The 24,200-nt window shown below is 53.5% G+C and overlaps 1 protein-coding gene across 3 annotated transcripts in view; it reads left to right on the top strand.

The window, feature by feature from the left end:
- The window catches only part of LOC146868938 (uncharacterized), a 161,223-nt gene that overhangs the window by 86,199 nt on the left and 50,824 nt on the right, over window positions 1-24,200 (top strand). The gene's annotated exons all lie outside the window — the stretch shown is intronic.

Genomic DNA, 24,200 nt, shown 5'->3' on the forward strand with positions numbered 1-24,200 from the left:
AACTTTCCTCTTGGGAGAACCTGCTGTCATCTTACCTCTTGGGAGAGCCCATTGTCACCTTACGTCTTGGGAGAGCCCATTGTCACCTAACCTCTTGGAAGAGCTGCTGTCACTTTACCTCTTAGAAGAGCCCGCTATCACCTTACCTCTTGGGAGAGCCGCTGTCACCTTACTTCTTGGTAGAGCGACCTGCTGCCACCTTACCTCTTGGGAGAGGCTGCTGTCACCTTCCCTCTTGGAGATCCCGCTGTAATCTTACCTCTTGGGAGAGCCCGCTGTCACCTTACCTCTTGGGAGAGTCCGCTGTCACCTTAACTCTTGGGAGAGCCTACTATCAGCTTACCTCTTGGGAGAGCCCCGCTTTTACCTTACCTCTAGGGAGAGCCCACTGTCACCTTACCTTTTGGGAGAGCTCGCTGTCATCTTACCTCTTAGGAGAGCCAGCTGTCACCTTACCTCTTGGGAGAGCCTGCTGTAGCCTTTCCTCTTGGGAGACCTCGCTGTCATTACCTCTTGGGAGAGCCTGCTGTCATCTTACATTTTAGCAGAGCCCGATGTCGCCTTACCTCTTTGGAGAGCCAGCTGTCACCTTACCTCTTGGGAGAGCCCATTGTCATCTTGCCTCTTGGGAGAGCCCACTGTCGTCTCAGCTCTTGGCAGAGCCTCGCTTTAACCTTACCTCTTGGGAGAGCCCACTGTCACCTTAACTCTTGGGATAGCCTGCTGTCACCTTACATTTTGGGAGCGCCCGCTGTCACCTTACCTCTTGGGAGAGCCGCTGTCACCTTACTTCTTGGTAGAGCCACTGTCACCTTACTTCTTGGTAGAGCCACTGGCACCTTACCTCTTGGGAGAGGCTGCTGTCACCTTCCCTCTTGGGAGAGCCCGCTGTCATCTCACCTCTTGAGAGAGCCCGTTGTTGCCTTACCTCTCGGGAGAGCTGCTGTCCCTTTACCTCTTAGAAGAGCCCGCTATCACCTTACCTCTTGGGAGGGCCGCTGTCACCTTGCTCCTTGGTAGAGCCGCTGCCACCTTATCTCTTGGGAGAGGCTGCTGTCACCTTCCCTCTTCGAGAGCCTGCTGTCATCTTACCCCTTGGGTGAGCCCGCTGCCACCTTACCTCTTCGGAGAGCCTGCTGTTGCCTTACCTCTTAGGAGAGCCCGCTGTCACCTTACCTTTTGGGAGAGCCCATTGTCATCTTGCCTCTTGGGAGAGCCCACTGTCGTCTTAGCTCTAGGGAGAGCCTCGCTTTAACCTTACCTCTTGGGAGAGCCCACTGTCACCTTAACTCTTGGGATAGCCTGCTGTCACCTTACCTCTTGGGAGAGTCGCTGTCACCTTACTTCTTGGAATAGAGCCACTGTCACCTTACTTCTTGGTAGAGCCACTGGCACCTTACCTCTTGGGAGAGGCTGCTGTCACCTTCTCTCTTGGGAGAGCCCACTGTCATCGCACCTCTTGGGACAGGCCGTTGTCACCTTTCCTCTTTGGAGAGCCTGTTGTCCTCTTACCTCTTGGGAGAGCCAGCTATCACCTTACCTCTTGGGAGAGCCGCTGTCACCTTACTTCTTGGTAGAGCCGCTGCCACCTTACCTCTTGGGAGAGGCTGCTGTCACCTTCCCTCTTGGAGAGCCCGCTGTCATCTTACCTATTGGGAGAGCCCGCTGTCACCTTACATCTTGGGAGAGCCTGCTGTCGCCTTACCTCTTGGTAGAGCCCACTGTCATCCTACATTTTGGGAGAAGCCGCTGTCACCTTATCTCTTGCGAGAGATCTCTTTCACCTTACCTCTTGGGAGAGCCCTGCTTTCACCTTACACATTTGGGAGAGCCCACTGTCACCTTACCTCTTGGGAGAACTCACTGTCACCTTACCTTTTGGGAGAGCCCGCTGTCACCTTACCTCTTGGGAGAGCCTGTTGTCGCCTTACCTCTTCGGAGAGCCCGCTTCAACCTTACCTCTTGGGAGAACCCACTGTTACCCTATCTCTTGGGAGAGTCTGCTGTCTCCTTACATTTTGGGAGCGCCCGCTGTCACCTTACCTCTTGGGAGAGCCTGCTGTTACTTTACCTCTTGGGAGAGCCCCATGTCACCTCACATGTTGCCCTACCTCTTGGGAGAGCTCACTATCACCTTACCTCTTGGTAGAGCCTCCTGTCATCTTACCTCTTGGGAGAGGCTGCTGCCACCTTCCCTCTTGGGAGAGACCACTGTCACCTTATCTCTTGGGAGAGCCTGCTGTCACCCTACTTCTTTTGAGAGTCGCTGCCACCTTCCCTCTTGGGAGAGACCACTGTCACCTTATCTCTTGGTAGAGCCTGCTGTCACCCTACTTCTTCTGAGAGTCGCTGTCACCTTACCTCTTGGGAGAGGCCACTGTCGCCTTATCTCTTGGGAGAGCCTGCTGTCGCCTTACCTCTTGGGAGTGCCCGCTGTCCCTTACCTCTTGGGAGAGTCATCTGTCACCTTACTTCTTTGGAGAGCACGCTGCCAACTCACCTCTTGGGAGAGTCCACTGTCGCCTTACCTCTTGGGAGACCCCTCTGTCATCTTACCTCTTGGGAGCGCACATTGTCACCTTACCGCTTGGGAGAGCTTGCTGTCACCTTACCTCTTGGGAGACCCCACTGTCATCATACCTCTTGGGAGAGCCTGTTATCACCTTACCTCTTCAGAGAGCCCACTGTCATCTTACCTCTTGGGTGAGCCCACAGTCACCTTACCTTTTGGGAGAGCCCTTTGTCACCTTACCTCTTGGGAGAGCCCACTGTCGCCTTACCTCTTGGGAGACCCCTCTGTCATCTTACCTCTTGGGAGCGCACATTGTCACCTTACCGCTTGGGAGAGCTTGCTGTCACCTTACCTCTTGGGAGACCCCACTGTCATCATACCTCTTGGGAGAGCCTGTTATCACCTTACCTCTTGAGAGAGCCCACTGTCATCTTACCTCTTGGGTGAGCCCACAGTCACCTTACCTTTTGGGAGAGCCCTTTGTCACTTTATCTTTTGGGAGAGCCCGCTGTCACCTTACCTGTTGGGAGAGCCTGCTCTCACCTTACCCCTTAAGAGAGACCTCTGTTACCTTACCTCTTGGGAGCGCCACTGTCACCATACCTCTTGGGAGAGCTGCTGTCACCTTACCTCTTGGGAGAGTCTGCTGTCATCTTACTTCTTGGGAGAGCACGCTTCCACCTCACCTCTTGGGAGAGTCCATTGTCGCCTTACCTCTTGGGAGACCTCACTATCACCTTAGCTCTTGGTAGAGCTTGTTGCCATCTTACCTCTTGGGAGAGCCCACTGTCACCTTAACTCTTGGGATAGCCTGCTGTCACCTTACCTCTTGGGAGAGCCGCTGTCACCTTACTTCTTGGAATAGAGCCACTGTCACCTTACTTCTTGGTAGAGCCACTGGCACCTTACCTCTTGGGAGAGTCTGCTGTCACCTTCCCTCTTGGGAGAGCCGCTGTCACCTTACTTCTTGGTAGAGAGACCTGCTGCCACCTTACCTCTTGGGAGAGGCTGCTGTCACCTTCCCTCTTGGAGATCCCGCTGTAATCTTACCTCTTGGGTGAGCCCGCTGCCACCTTACCTCTTGGGAGAGCCTGTTGTTGCCTTACCGCTTAGGAGAGCCCGCTGTCATTACCTCTTGGGAGAGCCCGCTGTCACCTTACCTCTTGGGAGAGTCCGCTGTCACCTTAACTCTTGGGAGAGCCTACTATCAGCTTACCTCTTGGGAGAGCCCCGCTTTTACCTTACCTCTTGGGAGAGCCCACTGTCACCTTACCTTTTGGGAGAGCTCGCTGTCATCTTACCTCTTAGGAGAGCCAGCCGTCACCTTACCTCTTGGGAGAGCCTGCTGTAGCCTTTCCTCTTGGGAGAGCTCGCTGTCATTACCTCTTTGGAGAGCCTGCTGTCATCTTACATTTTAGCAGAGCCCGATGTCGCCTTACCTCTTTGGAGAGCCAGCTGTCACCTTACCTCTTGGGAGAGCCCATTGTCTTCTTGCCTCTTGGGAGAGCCCACTGTCGCCTCAGCTCTTGGGAGAGCCTCGCTTTAACTTTACCTCTTGGGAGAGCCCACTGTCACCTTAACTCTTGGGATAGCCTGCTGTCACCTTACATTTTGGGAGCGCCCGCTGTCACCTTACCTCTTGGGAGAGCCGCTGTCACCTTACTTCTTGGTAGAGCCACTGTCACCTTACTTCTTGGTAGAGCCACTGGCACCTTACCTCTTGGGAGAGGCTGCTGTCACCTTCCCTCTTGGGAGAGCCCGCTGTCATTACCTCTTGGGAGAGCCCGCTTTCACCTTACCTCTTGGGAGAGTCCGCTGTCACCTTAACTCTTGGGAGAGCCTACTATCAGCTTACCTCTTGGGAGAGCCCCGCTTTTACCTTACCTCTTGGGAGAGCCCACTGTCACCTTACCTTTTGGGAGAGCTCGCTGTCATCTTACCTCTTAGGAGAGCCAGCTGTCACCTTACCTCTTGGGAGAGCCTGCTGTAGCCTTTCCTCTTGGGAGAGCTCGCTGTCATTACCTCTTGGGAGAGCCTGCTGTCATCTTACATTTTAGCAGAGCCTGATGTCGCCTTACCTCTTTGGAGAGCCAGCTGTCACCTTACCTCTTGGGAGAGCCCATTGTCATCTTGCCTCTTGGGAGAGCCCACTGTCGTCTCAGCTCTTGGGAGAGCCTCGCTTTAACCTTACCTCTTGGGAGAGCCCACTGTCACCTTAACTCTTGGGATAGCCTGCTGTCACCTTACATTTTGGGAGCGCCCGCTGTCACCTTACCTCTTGGGAGAGCCGCTGTCACCTTACTTCTTGGTAGAGCCACTGTCACCTTACTTCTTGGTAGAGCCACTGGCACATTTCCTCTTGGGAGAGGCTGCTGTCACCTTCCCTCTTGGGAGAGCCCGCTGTCATCTCACCTCTTGGGAGAGGCCGTTGTCAACTTTCCTCTTGGGAGAGCCTGCTGTCATCTTACCTCTTGGGAGAGCCCATTGTCACCTTACGTCTTGGGAGAGCCCGTTGTCACCTAACCTCTTGGAAGAGCTGCTGTCACTTTACCTCTTAGAAGAGCCCGCTATCACCTTACCTCTTGGGAGAGCCGCTGTCACCTTACTTCTTGGTAGAGCGACCTGCTGCCACCTTACCTCTTGGGAGAGGCTGCAGTCACCTTCCCTCTTGGAGATCCCACTGCAATCTTACCTCTTGGGTGAGCCCGCTGCCACCTTACCTCTTGGGAGAGCCTGCTGTTGCCTTACTGCTTAGGAGAGCCCGCTGTCATTACCTCTTGGGAAAGCCCACTGTCACCTTACCTCTTGGGAGAGTCCGCTGTCACCTTAACTCTTGGGAGAGCCTACTATCAGCTTACCTCTTGGGAGAGCCCCGCTTTTACCTTACCTCTTGGGAGAGCCCACTGTCACCTTACCTCTTGGGAGAGCTCGCTGTCATCTTACCTCTTAGGAGAGCCAGCTGTCACCTTACCTCTTGGGAGAGCCTGCTGTAGCCTTTTCTCCTGGGAGAGCTCGCTGTCATTACCTCTTGGGAGAGCCTGCTGTCATCTTACATTTTAGCAGAGCCCGATGTCGGCTTAGCTCTTTGGAGAGCCAGCTGTCACCTTACCTCTTGGGAGAGCCCATTGTCATCTTGCCTCTTGGGAGAGCCCACTGTCATCTCAGCTCTTGGGAGAGCCTCGCTTTAACTTTACCTCTTGGGAGAGCCCACTGTCACCTTAACTCTTGGCCTGCTGTCACCTTACATTTTGGGAGCGTCCGCTGTCACCTTACCTCTTGGGAGAGCCGTTGTCACCTTACTTCTTGGCAGAGCCACTGTCACTTTACTTCTTGGTAGAGCCACTGGCACCTTACCTCTTGGGAGAGGCTGCTGTCACCTTCCCTCTTGAGAGAGCCCGCTGTCATCTCACCTCTTGGGAGAGGCCGTTGTCACCTTTCCTCTTGGGAGAGCCTGTTTTCATCTTACCTCTTGGGAGAGCCCGTTCTCACCTGACCTCTTGGGAGAGCCCGTTGTTGCCTTACCTCTTGGGAGAGCTGCTGTCCCTTTACCTCTTAGAAGAGCCCGCTATCACCTTACCTCTTGGGAGGGCCGCTGTCACCTTGCTCCTTGGTAGAGCCGCTGCCACCTTATCTCTTGGGAGAGGCTGCTGTCACCTTCCCTCTTGGAGAGCCTGCTGTCATCTTACCCCTTGGGTGAGCTCGCTGCCACCTTACCTCTTCAGAGAGCCTGCTGTTGCCTTACCTCTTAGGAGAGCCCGCTGTCACCTTACCTTTTGGGAGAGCCCATTGTCATCTTGCCTCTTGGGAGAGCCCACTGTCGTCTTAGCTCTTGGGAGAGCCTCGCTTTAACCTTACCTCTTGGGAGAGCCCACTGTCACCTTAAATCTTGGGATAGCCTGCTGTCACCTTACCTCTTGGAAGAGCCGCTGTCACCTTACTTCTTGGAATAGAGCCACTGTCACCTTACTTCTTGGTAGAGCCACTGGCACCTTATCTCTTGGGAGAGTCTGCTGTCACCTTCCCTCTTGGGAGAGCCCGCTGTCATCTCACCTCTTGGGAGAGGCCGTTGTCAACTTTCCTCTTGGGAGAGCCTGCTGTCATCTTATCTCTTGGGAGAGCCCATTGTCACCCTACGTCTTGGGAGAGCCCATTGTCACCTAACCTCTTGGAAGAGCTGCTGTCACTTTACCTCTTAGAAGAGCCCGCTATCACCTTACCTCTTGGGAGAGCCGCTGTCACCTTACTTCTTGGTAGAGCGACCTGCTGCCACCTTACCTCTTGGGAGAGGCTGCTGTCACCTTCCCTCTTGGAGATCCCACTGTAATCTTACCTCTTGGGTGAGCCCGCTGCCACCTTACCTCTTGGGAGAGCCTGCTGTTGCCTTACCGCTTAGGAGAGCCCGCTGTCATTACCTCTTGGGAGAGCCCGCTGTCACCTTACCTCTTGGGAGAGTCCGCTGTCACCTTAACTCTTGGGAGAGCCTACTATCAGCTTACCTCTTGGGAGAGCCCCGCTTTTACCTTACCTATTGGGTAAGCCCACTGTCACCTTACCTTTTGGGAGAGCTCACTGTCACCTTACCTCTTAGGAGAGCCAGCTGTCACCTTACCTCTTGGGAGAGCCTGCTGTAGCCTTTCCTCTTGGGAGAGCTCGCTGTCATTACCTCTTGGGAGAGCCTGCTGTCATCTTACATTTTAGCAGAGCCTGATGTCGCCTTACCTCTTTGGAGAGCCAGCTGTCACCTTACCTCTTGGGAGAGCCCATTGTCATCTTGCCTCTTGGGAGAGCCCACTGTCGTCTCAGCTCTTGGGAGAGCCTCGCTTTAACCTTACCTCTTGGGAGAGCCCACTGTCACCTTAACTCTTGGGATAGCCTGCTGTCACCTTACATTTTGGGAGCGCCCGCTGTCACCTTACCTCTTGGGAGAGCCGCTGTCACCTTACTTCTTGGTAGAGCCACTGTCACCTTACTTCTTGGTAGAGCCACTGGCACCTTTCCTCTTGGGAGAGACTGCTGTCACCTTCCCTCTTGGGAGAGCCCGCTGTCATCTCACCTCTTGGGAGAGCCCATTGTCACCTTACGTCTTGGGAGAGCCCGTTGTCACCTAACCTCTTGGAAGAGCTGCTGTCACTTTACCTCTTAGAAGAGCCCGCTATCACCTTACCTCTTGGGAGAGCCGCTGTCACCTTACTTCTTGGTAGAGCGACCTGCTGCCACCTTACCTCTTGGGAGAGGCTGCAGTCACCTTCCCTCTTGGAGATCCCACTGCAATCTTACCTCTTGGGTGAGCCCGCTGCCACCTTACCTCTTGGGAGAGCCTGCTGTTGCCTTACTGCTTAGGAGAGCCCGCTGTCATTACTTCTTGGGAGAGCCCGCTGTCACCTTACCTCTTAGGAGAGTCCGCTGTCACCTTAACTCTTGGGAGAGCCTACTATCAGCTTACCTCTTGGGAGAGCCCCGCTTTTACCTTACCTCTTGGGAGAGCCCACTGTCACCTTACCTCTTGGGAGAGCTCGCTGTCATCTTACCTCTTAGGAGAGCCAGCTGTCACCTTACCTCTTGGGAGAGCCTGCTGTAGCCTTTTCTCTTGGGAGAGCTCGCTGTCATTACCTCTTGGGAGACCCTGCTGTCATCTTACATTTTAGCAGAGCCCGATGTCGGCTTAGCTCTTTGGAGAGCCAGCTGTCACCTTACCTCTTGGGAGAGCCCATTGTCATCTTGCCTCTTGGGAGAGCCCACTGTCATCTTAGCTCTTGGGAGAGCCTCGCTTTAACCTTACCTCTTGGGAGAGCCCACTGTCACCTTAACTCTTGGCCTGCTGTCACCTTACATTTTGGGAGCGCCCGCTGTCACCTTACCTCTTGGGAGAGCCGTTGTGACCTTACTTCTTGGCAGAGCCACTGTCACCTTACTTCTTGGTAGAGCCACTGGCACCTTACCTCTTGGGAGAGGCTGCTGTCACCTTCCCTCTTGGGAGAGCCCGCTGTCATCTCACCTCTTGGGAGAGGCCGTTGTCACCTTTCCTCTTGTGAGAGCCCGTTGTCATCTTACCTCTTGGGAGAGCCCGTTCTCACCTGACCTCTTGGGAGAGCCCGTTGTTGCCTTACCTCTTGGGAGAGCTGCTGCCCCTTTACCTCTTAAAAGAGCCCGCTATCACCTTACCTCTTGGGTGGGCCGCTGTCACCTTGCTCCTTGGTAGAGCCGCTGCCACCTTATCTCTTGGGAGAGGCTGCTGTCACCTTCCCTCTTGGAGAGCCTGCTGTCATCTTACCTCTTCGGAGAGCCTGCTGTTGCCTTACCTCTTAGGAGAGCCCGCTGTCACCTTACCTTTTGGGAGAGCCCATTGTCATCTTGCCTCTTGGGAGAGCCCACTGTCGTCTTAGCTCTTGGGAGAGCCTCGCTTTAACCTTACCTCTTGGGAGAGCCCACTGTCACCTTAACTCTTGGGAGGCCTGCTGTCACCTTACTTCTTGGAATAGAGCCACTGTCACCTTACTTCTTGGTAGAGCCACTGGCACCTTACCTCTTGGGAGAGTCTGCTGTCACCTTCCCTCTTGGGAGAGCCCGCTGTCATCTCACCTCTTGGGAGAACACGTTGTCAACTTTCCTCTTGGGAGAACCTGCTGTCATCTTACCTCTTGGGAGAGCCCATTGTCACCTTACGTCTTGGGAGAGCCCATTGTCACCTAACCTCTTGGAAGAGCTGCTGTCACTTTACCTCTTAGAAGAGCCCGCTATCACCTTACCTCTTGGGAGAGCCGCTGTCACCTTACTTCTTGGTAGAGCGACCTGCTGCCACCTTACCTCTTGGGAGAGGCTGCTGTCACCTTCCCTCTTGGAGATCCCGCTGTAATCTTACCTCTTGGGAGAGCCCGCTGTCACCTTACCTCTTGGGAGAGTCCGCTGTCACCTTAACTCTTGGGAGAGCCTACTATCAGCTTACCTCTTGGGAGAGCCCCGCTTTTACCTTACCTCTAGGGAGAGCCCACTGTCACCTTACCTTTTGGGAGAGCTCGCTGTCATCTTACCTCTTAGGAGAGCCAGCTGTCACCTTACCTCTTGGGAGAGCCTGCTGTAGCCTTTCCTCTTGGGAGACCTCGCTGTCATTACCTCTTGGGAGAGCCTGCTGTCATCTTACATTTTAGCAGAGCCCGATGTCGCCTTACCTCTTTGGAGAGCCAGCTGTCACCTTACCTCTTGGGAGAGCCCATTGTCATCTTGCCTCTTGGGAGAGCCCACTGTCGTCTCAGCTCTTGGGAGAGCCTCGCTTTAACCTTACCTCTTGGGAGAGCCCACTGTCACCTTAACTCTTGGGATAGCCTGCTGTCACCTTACATTTTGGGAGCGCCCGCTGTCACCTTACCTCTTGGGAGAGCCGCTGTCACCTTACTTCTTGGTAGAGCCACTGTCACCTTACTTCTTGGTAGAGCCACTGGCACCTTTCCTCTTGGGAGAGACTGCTGTCACCTTCCCTCTTGGGAGAGCCCGCTGTCATCTCACCTTTTGGGAGAGGCTGTTGTCAACTTTCCTCTTGGGAGAGCCTGCTGTCATCTTACCTCTTGGGAGAGCCCATTGTCACCTTACGTCTTGGGAGAGCCCGTTGTCACCTAACCTCTTGGAAGAGCTGCTGTCACTTTACCTCTTAGAAGAGCCCGCTATCACCTTACCTCTTGGGAGAGCCGCTGTCACCTTACTTCTTGGTAGAGCGACCTGCTGCCACCTTACCTCTTGGGAGAGGCTGCAGTCACCTTCCCTCTTGGAGATCCCACTGCAATCTTACCTCTTGGGTGAGCCCGCTGCCACCTTACCTCTTGGGAGAGCCTGCTGTGGCCTTACTGCTTAGGAGAGCCCGCTGTCATTACCTCTTGGGAGAGCCCGCTGTCACCTTACCTCTTAGGAGAGTCCGCTGTCACCTTAACTCTTGGGAGAGCCTACTATCAGCTTACCTCTTGGGAGAGCCCCGCTTTTACCTTACCTCTTGGGAGAGCCCACTGTCACCTTACCTCTTGGGAGAGCTCGCTGTCATCTTACCTCTTAGGAGAGCCAGCTGTCACCTTACCTCTTGGGAGAGCCTGCTGTAGCCTTTTCTCTTGGGAGAGCTCGCTGTCATTACCTCTTGGGAGACCCTGCTGTCATCTTACATTTTAGCAGAGCCCGATGTCGGCTTAGCTCTTTGGAGAGCCAGCTGTCACCTTACCTCTTGGGAGAGCCCATTGTCATCTTGCCTCTTGGGAGAGCCCACTGTCATCTCAGCTCTTGGGAGAGCCTCGCTTTAACCTTACCTCTTGGGAGAGCCCACTGTCACCTTAACTCTTGGCCTGCTGTCACCTTACATTTTGGGAGCGCCCGCTGTCACCTTACCTCTTGGGAGAGCCGTTGTCACCTTACTTCTTGGCAGAGCCACTGTCACCTTACTTCTTGGTAGAGCCACTGGCACCTTACCTCTTGGGAGAGGCTGCTGTCACCTTCCCTCTTGGGAGAGCCCGCTGTCATCTCACCTCTTGGGAGAGGCCGTTGTCACCTTTCCTCTTGTGAGAGCCCGTTGTCATCTTACCTCTTGGGAGAGCCCGTTCTCACCTGACCTCTTGGGAGAGCCCGTTGTTGCCTTACCTCTTGGGAGAGCTGCTGCCCCTTTACCTCTTAAAAGAGCCCGCTATCACCTTACCTCTTGGGTGGGCCGCTGTCACCTTGCTCCTTGGTAGAGCCGCTGCCACCTTATCTCTTGGGAGAGGCTGCTGTCACCTTCCCTCTTGGAGAGCCTGCTGTCATCTTACCTCTTCGGAGAGCCTGCTGTTGCCTTACCTCTTAGGAGAGCCCGCTGTCACCTTACCTTTTGGGAGAGCCCATTGTCATCTTGCCTCTTGGGAGAGCCCACTGTCGTCTTAGCTCTTGGGAGAGCCTCGCTTTAACCTTACCTCTTGGGAGAGCCCACTGTCACCTTAACTCTTGGGAGGCCTGCTGTCACCTTACTTCTTGGAATAGAGCCACTGTCACCTTACTTCTTGGTAGAGCCACTGGCACCTTACCTCTTGGGAGAGTCTGCTGTCACCTTCCCTCTTGGGAGAGCCCGCTGTCATCTCACCTCTTGGGAGAACACGTTGTCAACTTTCCTCTTGGGAGAACCTGCTGTCATCTTACCTCTTGGGAGAGCCCATTGTCACCTTACGTCTTGGGAGAGCCCATTGTCACCTAACCTCTTGGAAGAGCTGCTGTCACTTTACCTCTTAGAAGAGCCCGCTATCACCTTACCTCTTGGGAGAGCCGCTGTCACCTTACTTCTTGGTAGAGCGACCTGCTGCCACCTTACCTCTTGGGAGAGGCTGCTGTCACCTTCCCTCTTGGAGATCCCGCTGTAATCTTACCTCTTGGGAGAGCCCGCTGTCACCTTACCTCTTGGGAGAGTCCGCTGTCACCTTAACTCTTGGGAGAGCCTACTATCAGCTTACCTCTTGGGAGAGCCCCGCTTTTACCTTACCTCTAGGGAGAGCCCACTGTCACCTTACCTTTTGGGAGAGCTCGCTGTCATCTTACCTCTTAGGAGAGCCAGCTGTCACCTTACCTCTTGGGAGAGCCTGCTGTAGCCTTTCCTCTTGGGAGACCTCGCTGTCATTACCTCTTGGGAGAGCCTGCTGTCATCTTACATTTTAGCAGAGCCCGATGTCGCCTTACCTCTTTGGAGAGCCAGCTGTCACCTTACCTCTTGGGAGAGCCCATTGTCATCTTGCCTCTTGGGAGAGCCCACTGTCATCTCAGCTCTTGGCAGAGCCTCGCTTTAACCTTACCTCTTGGGAGAGCCCACTGTCACCTTAACTCTTGGGATAGCCTGCTGTCACCTTACATTTTGGGAGCGCCCGCTGTCACCTTACCTCTTGGGAGAGCCGCTGTCACCTTACTTCTTGGTAGAGCCACTGTCACCTTACTTCTTGGTAGAGCCACTGGCACCTTACCTCTTGGGAGAGGCTGCTGTCACCTTCCCTCTTGGGAGAGCCCGCTGTCATCTCACCTCTTGAGAGAGCCCGTTGTTGCCTTACCTCTCGGGAGAGCTGCTGTCCCTTTACCTCTTAGAAGAGCCCGCTATCACCTTACCTCTTGGGAGGGCCGCTGTCACCTTGCTCCTTGGTAGAGCCGCTGCCACCTTATCTCTTGGGAGAGGCTGCTGTCACCTTCCCTCTTGGAGAGCCCGCTGTCACCTTACCTTTTGGGAGAGCCCATTGTCATCTTGCCTCTTGGGAGAGCCCACTGTCGTCTTAGCTCTAGGGAGAGCCTCGCTTTAACCTTACCTCTTGGGAGAGCCCACTGTCACCTTAACTCTTGGGATAGCCTGCTGTCACCTTACCTCTTGGGAGAGCCGCTGTCACCTTACTTCTTGGAATAGAGCCACTGTCACCTTACTTCTTGGTAGAGCCACTGGCACCTTACCTCTTGGGAGAGGCTGCTGTCACCTTCCCTCTTGGGAGAGCCCGCTGCCACCTTACCTCTTCGGAGAGCCTGCTGTTGCCTTACCTCTTAGGAGAGCCCGCTGTCACCTTACCTTTTGGGAGAGCCCATTGTCATCTTGCCTCTTGGGAGAGCCCACTGTCGTCTTAGCTCTAGGGAGAGCCTCGCTTTAACCTTACCTCTTGGGAGAGCCCACTGTCACCTTAACTCTTGGGATAGCCTGCTGTCACCTTACCTCTTGGGAGAGCCGCTGTCACCTTACTTCTTGGAATAGAGCCACTGTCACCTTACTTCTTGGTAGAGCCACTGGCACCTTACCTCTTGGGAGAGGCTGCTGTCACCTTCCCTCTTGGGAGAGCCCACTGTCATCGCACCTCTTGGGACAGGCCGTTGTCACCTTTCCTCTTTGGAGAGCCTGTTGTCCTCTTACCTCTTGGGAGAGCCAGCTATCACCTTACCTCTTGGGAGAGCCGCTGTCACCTTACTTCTTGGTAGAGCCGCTGCCACCTTACCTCTTGGGAGAGGCTGCTGTCACCTTCCCTCTTGGAGAGCCCGCTGTCATCTTACCTATTGGGAGAGCCTGCTGTCACCTTACATCTTGGGAGAGCCTGCTGTCGCCTTACCTCTTGGTAGAGCCCACTGTCATTACCGCTTGGGAAAGCCCGCTGTCATCCTACATTTTGGGAGAAGCCGCTGTCACCTTATCTCTTGCGAGAGATCTCTTTCACCTTACCTCTTGGGAGAGCCCTGCTTTCACCTTACACATTTGGGAGAGCCCACTGTCACCTTACCTCTTGGGAGAACTCACTGTCACCTTACCTTTTGGGAGAGCCCGCTGTCACCTTACCTCTTGGGAGAGCCCGTTGTCGCCTTACCTCTTCGGAGAGCCCGCTTCAACCTTACCTCTTGGGAGAACCCACTGTTACCCTATCTCTTGGGAGAGTCTGCTGTCTCCTTACATTTTGGGAGCGCCCGCTGTCACCTTACCTCTTGGGAGAGCCTGCTGTTACTTTACCTCTTGGGAGAGCCCCCTGTCACCTCACATGTTGCCCTACCTCTTGGGAGAGCTCACTATCACCTTACCTCTTGGTAGAGCCTCCTGTCATCTTACCTCTTGGGAGAGGCTGCTGCCACCTTCCCTCTTGGGAGAGACCACTGTCACCTTATCTCTTGGGAGAGCCTGCTGTCACCCTACTTCTTTTGAGAGTCGCTGCCACCTTCCCTCTTGGGAGAGACCACTGTCACCTTATCTCTTGGTAGAGCCTGCTGTCACCCTACTTCTTCTGAGAGTCGCTGTCACCTTACCTCTTGGGAGAGGCCACTGTCGCCTTATCTCTTGGGAGAGCCTGCTGTCGCCTTACCTCTTGGGAGTGCCCGCTGTCCCTTACCTCTTGGGAGAGTCATCTGTCACCTTACTTCTTTGGAGAGCACGCTGCCAACTCACCTCTTGGCAGAGTCCACTGTCGCCTTACCTCTTGGGAGACCCCTCTGTCATCTTACCTCTTGGGAGCGCACATTGTCACCTTACCGCTTGGGAGAGCTTGCTGTCACCTTACCTCTTGGGAGACCCCACTGTCATCATACCTCTTGGGAGAGCCTGTTATCACCTTACCTCTTGAAAGAGCCCACTGTCATCTTACCTCTTGGGTGAGCCCACAGTCACCTTACCTTTTGGGAGAGCCCTTTGTCACCTTACCTCTTGGGAGAGCCCACTGTCGCCTTACCTCTTGGGAGACCCCTCTGTCATCTTACCTCATGGGAGCGCACATTGTCACCTTACCGCTTGGGAGAGCTTGCTGTCACCTTACCTCTTGGGAGACCCCACTGTCATCATACCTCTTGGGAGAGCCTGTTATCACCTTACCTCTTGAGAGAGCCCACTGTCATCTTACCTCTTGGGTGAGCCCACAGTCACCTTACCTTTTGGGAGAGCCCTTTGTCACTTTATCTTTTGGGAGAGCCCGCTGTCACCTTACCTGTTGGGAGAGCCTGCTCTCACCTTACCCCTTAAGAGAGACCTCTGTTACCTTACCTCTTGGGAGCGCCACTGTCACCATACCTCTTGGGAGAGCTGCTGTCACCTTACCTCTTGGGAGAGTCTGCTGTCATCTTACTTCTTGGGAGAGCACGCTTCCACCTCACCTCTTGGGAGAGTCCATTGTCGCCTTACCTCTTGGGAGACCTCACTATCACCTTAGCTCTTGGTAGAGCTTGTTGCCATCTTACCTCTTGGGAGAGCCCACTGTCACCTTAACTCTTGGGATAGCCTGCTGTCACCTTACCTCTTGGGAGAGCCGCTGTCACCTTACTTCTTGGAATAGAGCCACTGTCACCTTACTTCTTGGTAGAGCCACTGGCACCTTACCTCTTGGGAGAGTCTGCTGTCACCTTCCCTCTTGGGAGAGCCCGCTGTCATCTCACCTCTTGGGAGAGGCCGTTGTCAACTTTCCTCTTGGGAGAGCCTGCTGTCATCTTACTTCTTGGGAGAGCCCATTGTCACCTTACGTCTTGGGAGAGCCCGTTGTCACCTAACCTCTTGGAAGAGCTGCTGTCACTTTACCTCTTAGAAGAGCCCGCTATCACCTTACCTCTTGGGAGAGCCGCTGTCACCTTACTTCTTGGTAGAGAGACCTGCTGCCACCTTACCTCTTGGGAGAGGCTGCTGTCACCTTCCCTCTTGGAGATCCCGCTGTAATCTTACCTCTTGGGTGAGCCCGCTGCCACCTTACCTCTTGGGAGAGCCTGTTGTTGCCTTACCGCTTAGGAGAGCCCGCTGTCATTACCTCTTGGGAGAGCCCGCTGTCACCTTACCTCTTGGGAGAGTCCGCTGTCACCTTAACTCTTGGGAGAGCCTACTATCAGCTTACCTCTTGGGAGAGCCCCGCTTTTACCTTACCTCTTGGGAGAGCCCACTGTCACCTTACCTTTTGGGAGAGCTCGCTGTCATCTTACCTCTTAGGAGAGCCAGCCGTCACCTTACCTCTTGGGAGAGCCTGCTGTAGCCTTTCCTCTTGGGAGAGCTCGCTGTCATTACCTCTTTGGAGAGCCTGCTGTCATCTTACATTTTAGCAGAGCCCGATGTCGCCTTACCTCTTTGGAGAGCCAGCTGTCACCTTACCTCTTGGGAGAGCCCATTGTCATCTTGCCTCTTGGGAGAGCCCACTGTCGCCTCAGCTCTTGGGAGAGCCTCGCTTTAACTTTACCTCTTGGGAGAGCCCACTGTCACCTTAACTCTTGGGATAGCCTGCTGTCACCTTACATTTTGGGAGCGCCCGCTGTCACCTTACCTCTTGGGAGAGCCGCTGTCACCTTACTTCTTGGTAGAGCCACTGTCACCCTTCTTCTTGGTAGAGCCACTGGCACCTTACCTCTTGGGAGAGGCTGCTGTCACCTTCCCTCTTGGGAGAGCCCGCTGTCATCTCACCTCTTGGGAGAGGCCGTTGTCACCTTTCCTCTTGGGAGAGCCCGTTGTCATCTTACCTCTTGAGAGAGCCCGTTCTCACCTGACCTCTTGGGAGAGCCCGTTGTTGCCTTACCTCTTGGGAGAGCTGCTGTCCCTTTACCTCTTAGAAGAGCCCGCTATCACCTTACCTCTTGGGAGGGCCGCTGTCACCTTGCTCCTTGGTAGAGCCGCTGCCACCTTATCTCTTGGGAGAGGCTACCGGTACCTTCCCTCTTGGAGAGCCTGCTGTCATCTTACCCCTTGAGTGAGCCCGCTGCCACCTTACCTTTTGGAAGAGCTGCTGTCATTTTACCTCTTGGGAGAGCCCAATGTCACCTTACCTCTTTTGTGAGGCAGCTGTCACCTTACCTATTGCGAGAGCCTGCTGTCATCTTACCTCTTGGGAGTGGTCGCTGTCATCTTACCTCTTGGGAGAGCTGCTGTCACCTTACATCTTGGGAGCGCATGCTGTCACCTTACCTCTTGGGAGAGCCTGCTGTCGCCTATCACTTGGGAGAGCCTGCTGTCATCTTACTTCTTGGGAGAGGCCGCTATTACCTTACCTCTTGGGAGAGCCCACTGTCCTCTTACCTCTTGGGTGAGGCAGATGTCACCTTACCTCTTGGTAGAGCCCCTGTCATCTTACATTTTGGGAGAGCCGCTGTCACCTTACCCGTGGGAGCGCCCGCTGTCACTTTATCTTTTGGGACAGCCCGCTGTCAACATACCGCTTGGGAGAGCATGCTGTCATCCTACCTCTTGGCAGAGCCTGCTGTCGCCTTACCTCTTGGTAGGGCCGTTGTCATCTTACATCTTGGGAGAGCCTGCTGTTGCCTTACCTCTTGGGCGAGCCTGCTCTCATCTTACTTCATGGGAGAGGCTGCTGTCACCTTACCTCTTGGAAGCGACCGCTGTCACCTTATCTATTGGGAGTGCCCACGGTGACCTTACTGCCCGGGAGAGCTGCAGTCAACTTCCCTCTTGGGAGAGCCGCTGTCATCATACCTTTTGGGAGAGCCTGCTGTCACCTTACCTCTTGGGAGAGCCACTGTCACCTTACCTCTTGGGAGAGCCTGCTCTTACCTCTTAGGAGACCCGTTGTCATCTTACCTCTTAAAAGAGCCTGCTGTCACCGTACCTCTTGGGAGAGCCTGCTGCCATTTTACCTCAAGGGAGAGGCCACTGTCACCTCACCTCTTGGGAGAGACTGCTGTCACCTTACCTCTTGGGAGAGCACGCTGCCAACTCACCTCTTGGGAGAGTCCACTGTTGCCATACCTCTTGGGAGAGCTCGCTATCATCTTACCTCTTGGGTGAGCCGCTGTCACCTTACCTCTTGGGAGAGCCGCTGTCATCTTACCTCTTGGGAGAGCCTGCTGTCGCCATACCTCTTGGGACAGCCACTGTCACCTTACCTCTTGGGAGCGCCAGCTCTTACCTCTTGGAAGAGCAGCTGTCATCTTACCTTTTGAGAGATCCTGCTGTCGCCTTATCTCTTGGGAGAGCCTGCTGTCATCTTATCTCTTGGGAGAGGCCGCTATCACCTTATCTCTTGGGAGAGCCTGCTGTCGCCTTACCTCTTGGGAGAACCCGCTATCCCTTACCTCTTGAGAGAGTCTGCTGTCACCTTACTTGTTTAGAGAGCACGCTGCCAACTCACCTCTTGGGAGAGTCCATTGTTGCCTTACCTCTTGGGAGAGCTCGCTGTCATCTTACCTCTTGGGAGAGCCGCTGTCACCTTACTTCTTGGTAGAGCCGCTGTCACTTTACTTCTTGGCAGAGCCGCTGTCACCTTACCTCTTGGGAGAGTCTGCTGTCGTCTTACCTCTTGGGAGAGCCCACTGTCGTCTTACCTATTGTTATGTTATGTTATGTTATGTTAAAGTAAATTTATAAAGCACACTTACACCGGGTAGGTTTCATGGCGCTACTTTGATTGATACCCAAGTCCTGAGACACATTAAAAGGCCTGACGGAATAGCCAGGTCTTAAGGAGGCTTCTGAAACTGAGTTGATTGGTGCAGCGGCGTATTTCAGAGGGAAGGGAGTTCCAGAACATGGGGGCCAAAATGGCAAACCTGGCACCACCAGTGCGCTTTAGTTTAAAGGGGGGAGTGGTCAAACGTAGCTTGTGTGCTGAGCAAAGATTGCGTGTGGGAATGTGCTTATTGATCAAGTTGTTCACAAATTTAGGGCTTCTCCCATTGAGTGACTTAAAAATAAGGCACCCAACCTTAAAGGCACAGCGCTGGACCACCGGAAGCCAATGAAGTTTCTTCAGAGGAGGAGTGACATGAAGGTGCCTAGGTTGATGAGCAATCAGGCGGGCAGCCTGGTTTTGAACCAGCTGTAGGCGTTTAGATAGATAGATTATTACCCCAAGGCTCTTAGTCGAGCTTGATGGAGAGGGGGACTGGCCCAATGCCCTGGGCCAGAAGTGAGGGGCCCAGGGATTTTTAGAAATACCACCAGTTAGAACCAGCTCCGTCTTGTCCAGATTGAGCTTAACATGGTTGCTGTTCATCCACTGACTAATGAACAGCATGGTGGACTGACAGGCGTGGACCGACTCCGGAGAGTTGCTGATCGAAAAAATGAGTTGAAAATCGTCAGCATATTTAAATGTACAAACTTGATGCTCTTTCAGGGCTCGGACAAGAGGGAGAAGGTAAAGATTAAATAACAGGGGAGAGAGAGAGGAGCCCTGAGGGACTCCGCAAGAGATTATAATTCTGGGGGCAGTAAACTGTGCAGTACAGACCACCTGGGAACGATTTTTCAAAAAGGAGGTGATCCAGCCCAGAGCAGGTCCCGTGATTCCTGCGTCCCTCACCCAGTCGCCCAAAAGGTTGTGGTCGACCATGTCAAAGGCCGTGGAGAGATCAAGCAGGACAAGGGCCTGCGAGGAGCCACCGTCGACCTTGCTGCGGAGAGTGTCCAACACTGTGAGGATCACCGCCTCGGTAGAATGAGCCGGGCGGAACCCCGCTTGGTGGGAGTCAAGGAATTCAGATTCGTCCAGGAAGTCGGTGACACATCTCGTGACATAAGCTTTCCAAAACCATCGCTAGGTAGGGAAGAAGAGAGATTGGTCGATAGTTCGTTAAAATTTGCGGATCCGCATCCACCTTCTTCAAGAGGGGGATAACAATTGCCTCCTTAAAAGTGTCGGGGACAGTGCCCTGGGACAATGACTCATTTAAGAGATTGAGGGCAGGACTAGGGAGGACAGTAAAAATTTCCTTCAAAATACTAGGAGGGCAGCAGTCAGTAGGGGAGCCAGATTTGACTTTAGAAAGGAGATCCGCAAAGGTATGCTCATGTATTTTAGAGAATTGCATAAAGGTGCTATGATTTCGGGTGGTGTGCAAACTGGAGTCCAGATTTTGGCAAACCGGAATACTGGACTTTATTTTTATGATTTTGTCAATGAAGAAAGAATTCAAAGAGTTGCAAAATGTTTGGGAAGGGGCAGGCTTGATGGAAATTCTGTCTGGGTTAGACAACTCATTTACTATGGAGAAAATCTCTTTCGTGCGATTAGTTGCGGACTGAATTTTAGAAGAAAAGTATGCTGCCTTGGCAGTCAGGATAGATTCTTTATATATTTTCAAGGTGTTTATGTAGCGCCACTTTCTCTCTAGTTGCCGTAGGGCTAGTTTTGGATTTTTCAACTCGATAGAAAACCATTTCTGGGCATCGTGGCGACGAGAGGCATGAATCTTCCTGGGAGGTGCAAACTAGTAGCTAGCAGCCAATAACCAGCTAGTTAACTGTACATCAGCCAAGTTGGTGGAAGAATTGACGGGGGGATAGAGTTAGCAAGTGAATCAAGAAATAACGGTTTCTCGATTTTATTCCAGTTTCTACGTGTGCCACCTCCTGGGCAGGGTGTTTTGATCAAAAATTGTCATGGATAATAAATTTGATTATATGGTGGTCTGACCATGTGCACGGTGAAACTGATTCAGGGGACATGGTAATGTTAACTGTCCAGATCTGGTCAAGGATATGTCCCTTGATATGAGTAGCTGTGGTAACTTGTTGTGCAAGGTTTAGTTCTGAGAGTAGCGCGGTAAGTTCGACCTTCCCATAGTTAGTAACTAAATGCGCAACCTGTTCACCCAGAGAGTGAGGGAAAGAGGGCATCCTTTGAGGAGGCCTGTAGAGCGGGACACATACTAAAGAGGCAATGTCCGGTTCTAGTTCAAGTTTTATCACCAGATTGTTGACTAAAGGTAGATCTAGAGAGGTTAGTGTGGTATATTTACAGTCGTGACGTGTAATAATAGCTACTCCTCCGCCAACTTTCCCCTGGGGATGGTTGGCTTGGATGAGGTGGAAATCTAAAGGGAGTGCAGCAAGAATATCTGGTGATGATTCCTGAGATCGCCAGGTTTCAGTAAGCAAAAGAAAGTCCAGCTGCTCAAATTTAAGCAACAGAAAAATATCCATCTGGTGCTTGACCATTGAGCGGGTGTTCAAATATATAACAGAGAGCTTCCGAGTGCCATTGCACTCTTGAGTCTGAGGGAGAACCACTCTGTGAGTGCCACATAATTCAGGAAAAACTGCTCTGGGCACCAAGATCCTCTGTGCACTCAAGCTGGAGTAAGTGAGGGGTTCACGTTTGGTGGGCAGTTTGTGCAGCGCTATCAGCTCAGCAGCGCTGTAGCTAATTTTATTTTTAGGCCGCTGTTGCCTTATATCTTGGGAGAGCCTCCTGTTGCCTTACCTCTTGGGAGAGCCTGCTGTCACCTTGCTTCTTGGGAGAGCTGCCCTCACCTTACCTCTTGCGAGAGCATGCTGTCACTTACCTTTTGGGAGAGTCTGCTGTCGCCTTACCTCTTGGGAGAGCCTGCTGTCATCTTACGTCTGGGGAGAGACTGCTACCACCTTACCTCTTGGGAGAGCCCCTTGTCATCTTACCTCTTGGGAGAGGCAGCTGTCACCTTACTTCTCGGGTGAGCCCACTGTCACCTTAACTCTTGTGGGAGCCCGCTGTCACATTACCTCTTGGGAGAGCCCGCTGTCGCCTTACCTCTTTGGGAAGCCAGCTGTCATCTTATCTCTTGGGAGAGCCCGCTGTCACCTTTCCTTTTGGAAGAGCTGCTGTCACTTTACCTCTTGAGAGAGCTTGCTGTCACCTTACCTTTTGGGAAAGCCTGCTGTCATCTTACCTCTTGGGAGAGCCCACTGTCACCTTACCTCTTGGGAGAGTCTGCTGTCACCTTACTTCTTGGGAGTGCACGCTTCCACCTCACCTCTTGGGAGAGTCCACTGTCACCTTACCTCTAGGGAGACCTCACTATCACCTTAGCTCTTGGTAGAGCTTGTTGTCATTTGACCTCTTAGGAGAGCCGCTGTCACCTTACTTCTTCGTTGATCCCCTGTGCCCTTACTTCTTGGTAGAGCCACTGTCACCTTACCTCTTGGGAGAGGCCGCTGCTACCTTCCCTCTTGCGAGAGCCTGCTGTCATCTTACCTCTTGAGAGAGCCCACTGTCACCTTACCGCTTGGGAGAGCCTGCTGTTGCCCTACCTCTTGGGAGAGCCTGCTGTCGCCTTACCTCTTGGGAGGGCGGCTGTCATCTTACATCTTGGGAGAGCCTACTGTTGCCTTACCTCTCAGGCGAGCCTGCTGTCATCTTACTTCATGGGAGAGTCCACTGTCACCATACCTCTTGGAAGAGACTGCTGTCACCTTATCTCGTGGGAGAGGTCGCTGTCATCTTACTTCTTGGGAGAGCTGCTGTCACCTTACCTCTTGGGAGAGCCGCTGTCAACTTACCTTTTGGGACAACCTGCTGTTGCCTTACCTCTTGGGAGAGGCACTATCACCTTACCTCTTGGGAGAGTCCGCTCTTTCTTGGGAGAGCTACAGTCGCCTCACCTCTTGGGAGAGCTCGCTATCACCTTACCTCTTGGTAGTGCCCACTGTCATCTTACCTCTTAGGAGAGCCCACTGTCACCTTACCACTTGGGAGAGCCTGTTGTCGCCTTACCTCTTGGAAAGCCCACTGTCATCTTGCCTCTTGGGAGAGCCCGCTATCACCTTACCTCTTGGGAGAGCCCGCTGTCATCATACCTCTTGGGAGAGCCCGCTGTCACCTTACCTCTTGGGTGAGCCCACTGTCACCTTACCTTTTGGAAGAGCCCGCTTTCACCTTACCTTTTGGGAAAGCCCGCTGTCACCTTATCTTTTGGGAGAGCCTGCTGTCACCTTACTTCTTGGGAGAGCCTGCTGTCACCTTACACCTTGGGAGATCCTGCTGTTATCTTACCTCTTGGGAGAGACCACTGTCACCTAACCGCTTGGGAGAGCCTGAGGTCGCCTTACCTCTTGGGAAGGACGCTGTCATCTTACATCTTGGGAGAGCCTGCTGTTGCCTTACCTCTCGGGCGAGTCTGCTGTCATCTTACTTCATGGGAGAGTCCACTGTCACTATACCTCTTGGGAGAGGCTGCTGTCACCTTACCTTTTGGGAGAGCTCGCTGTCACCTTACCCCTTGTGAAGCCCGCTGTCACCTTACCTCTTGGGAGAGCCCACTGTCATCTTATCTCTTGGGAGAGCCCGCTGTCACCTTACCGTTTGGGAGAGCCTGTTGTCACCTTACCCCTTGGGAGCGCCCGCTGTCACCCTACCTCTTGGGAGAGCCACTGTCACCTTACCTCTTGGGAGAGGCTGCTGTTGCCTTACCTCTAGGGAGAGACTGCTGTCCTCTTACCTCTTGGGAGAGGCCGTTGTCACCTTACCTCTTGGGAGAGCCTGCTTTCACCTTATCTCTTGGGAGAGCCTGCTGTCGCTTTACCTCTTGGGAGTCCCCTGTCATCTTACCTCTTGGGAGAGGCAGCTGCCACCTTACCTCTTGGGAGAGCAGGCTGTCATCTTACCTCTTGGGAGAGGCCGCTGTCACCTTACCTCTTGGGAGGGCCAGCTTTCACCTTACCTCTTGGGAGAGCCTGCTGTCGCTTTACCTCTTGGCAGAGCCGCTGCCACCTTACCTCTTGGGAGAGCCAGCTTTCACCTTACCTCTTGGGAGAGCCTGCTGTTGCTTTACCTCTTGGAGAGCCCACTGTCACCTTACCTCTTTGGAAAACCCGCTGTAATCTTACCTCTTGGGAGAGCCCTCTGTAACTTTACCTCTTTTGAGAGCTGCTGTCATTTTACCTCTTGGGAGATCCCACTGTCACCTTATCTCTAGGGAGAGGCCGCTGTCACCTTACCTCTTGGGAGAGCCCGCTGTCTCATTACTTCTTGGGAGAGCCGCTATCATCTCACCTCTTGGGAGAGTCCACTGTCTACTTATCTCTTGGAAGAGCCCGCTGTCATTTTACCTCTTTGGAGAGCCCGCTGTCACCTTACCTTTTGGGAGAGCACTCTGTCACCTTACCTTTGGGAGACGCCGCTGTCATTTTACCTCTTGGGAGAGCACGCTGTCACCTTACGTCTTGGGAGAGGCTGCTGTTATCTTACCTCTTGGGAGAGGCCGCTGTCATCTTGCCTCTTGGGAGCAACCAGTCACCTTATCTCTTAGGGTTCCCACTATTCTCTGAGGATATGCACATCACCCATCTTTTGGAAGCTCCCACTGTCACCTTATCTCTTAGGAGCTTTCAGTCCCCTTACACCCTGGGATCTATCACTATCTTTCCATCTCTAGAGATCACCCTCTGTCCTCCCCTCTCCTTACTCCCCCACTGTCACAGTATCTCCTTGGAGCCCATGCTCCCCACTTATTATGTGGGAACATTTAATGGCTCTGTAGCTCTTGAGGGCTTGCACACTCACATCTGGGTATCACCAAT

The sequence above is a fragment of the Triturus cristatus genome, chromosome 1_2 (genome assembly GCF_964204655.1).
Source record: "Triturus cristatus chromosome 1_2, aTriCri1.1, whole genome shotgun sequence".
Taxonomy (NCBI): domain Eukaryota; kingdom Metazoa; phylum Chordata; class Amphibia; order Caudata; family Salamandridae; genus Triturus; species Triturus cristatus.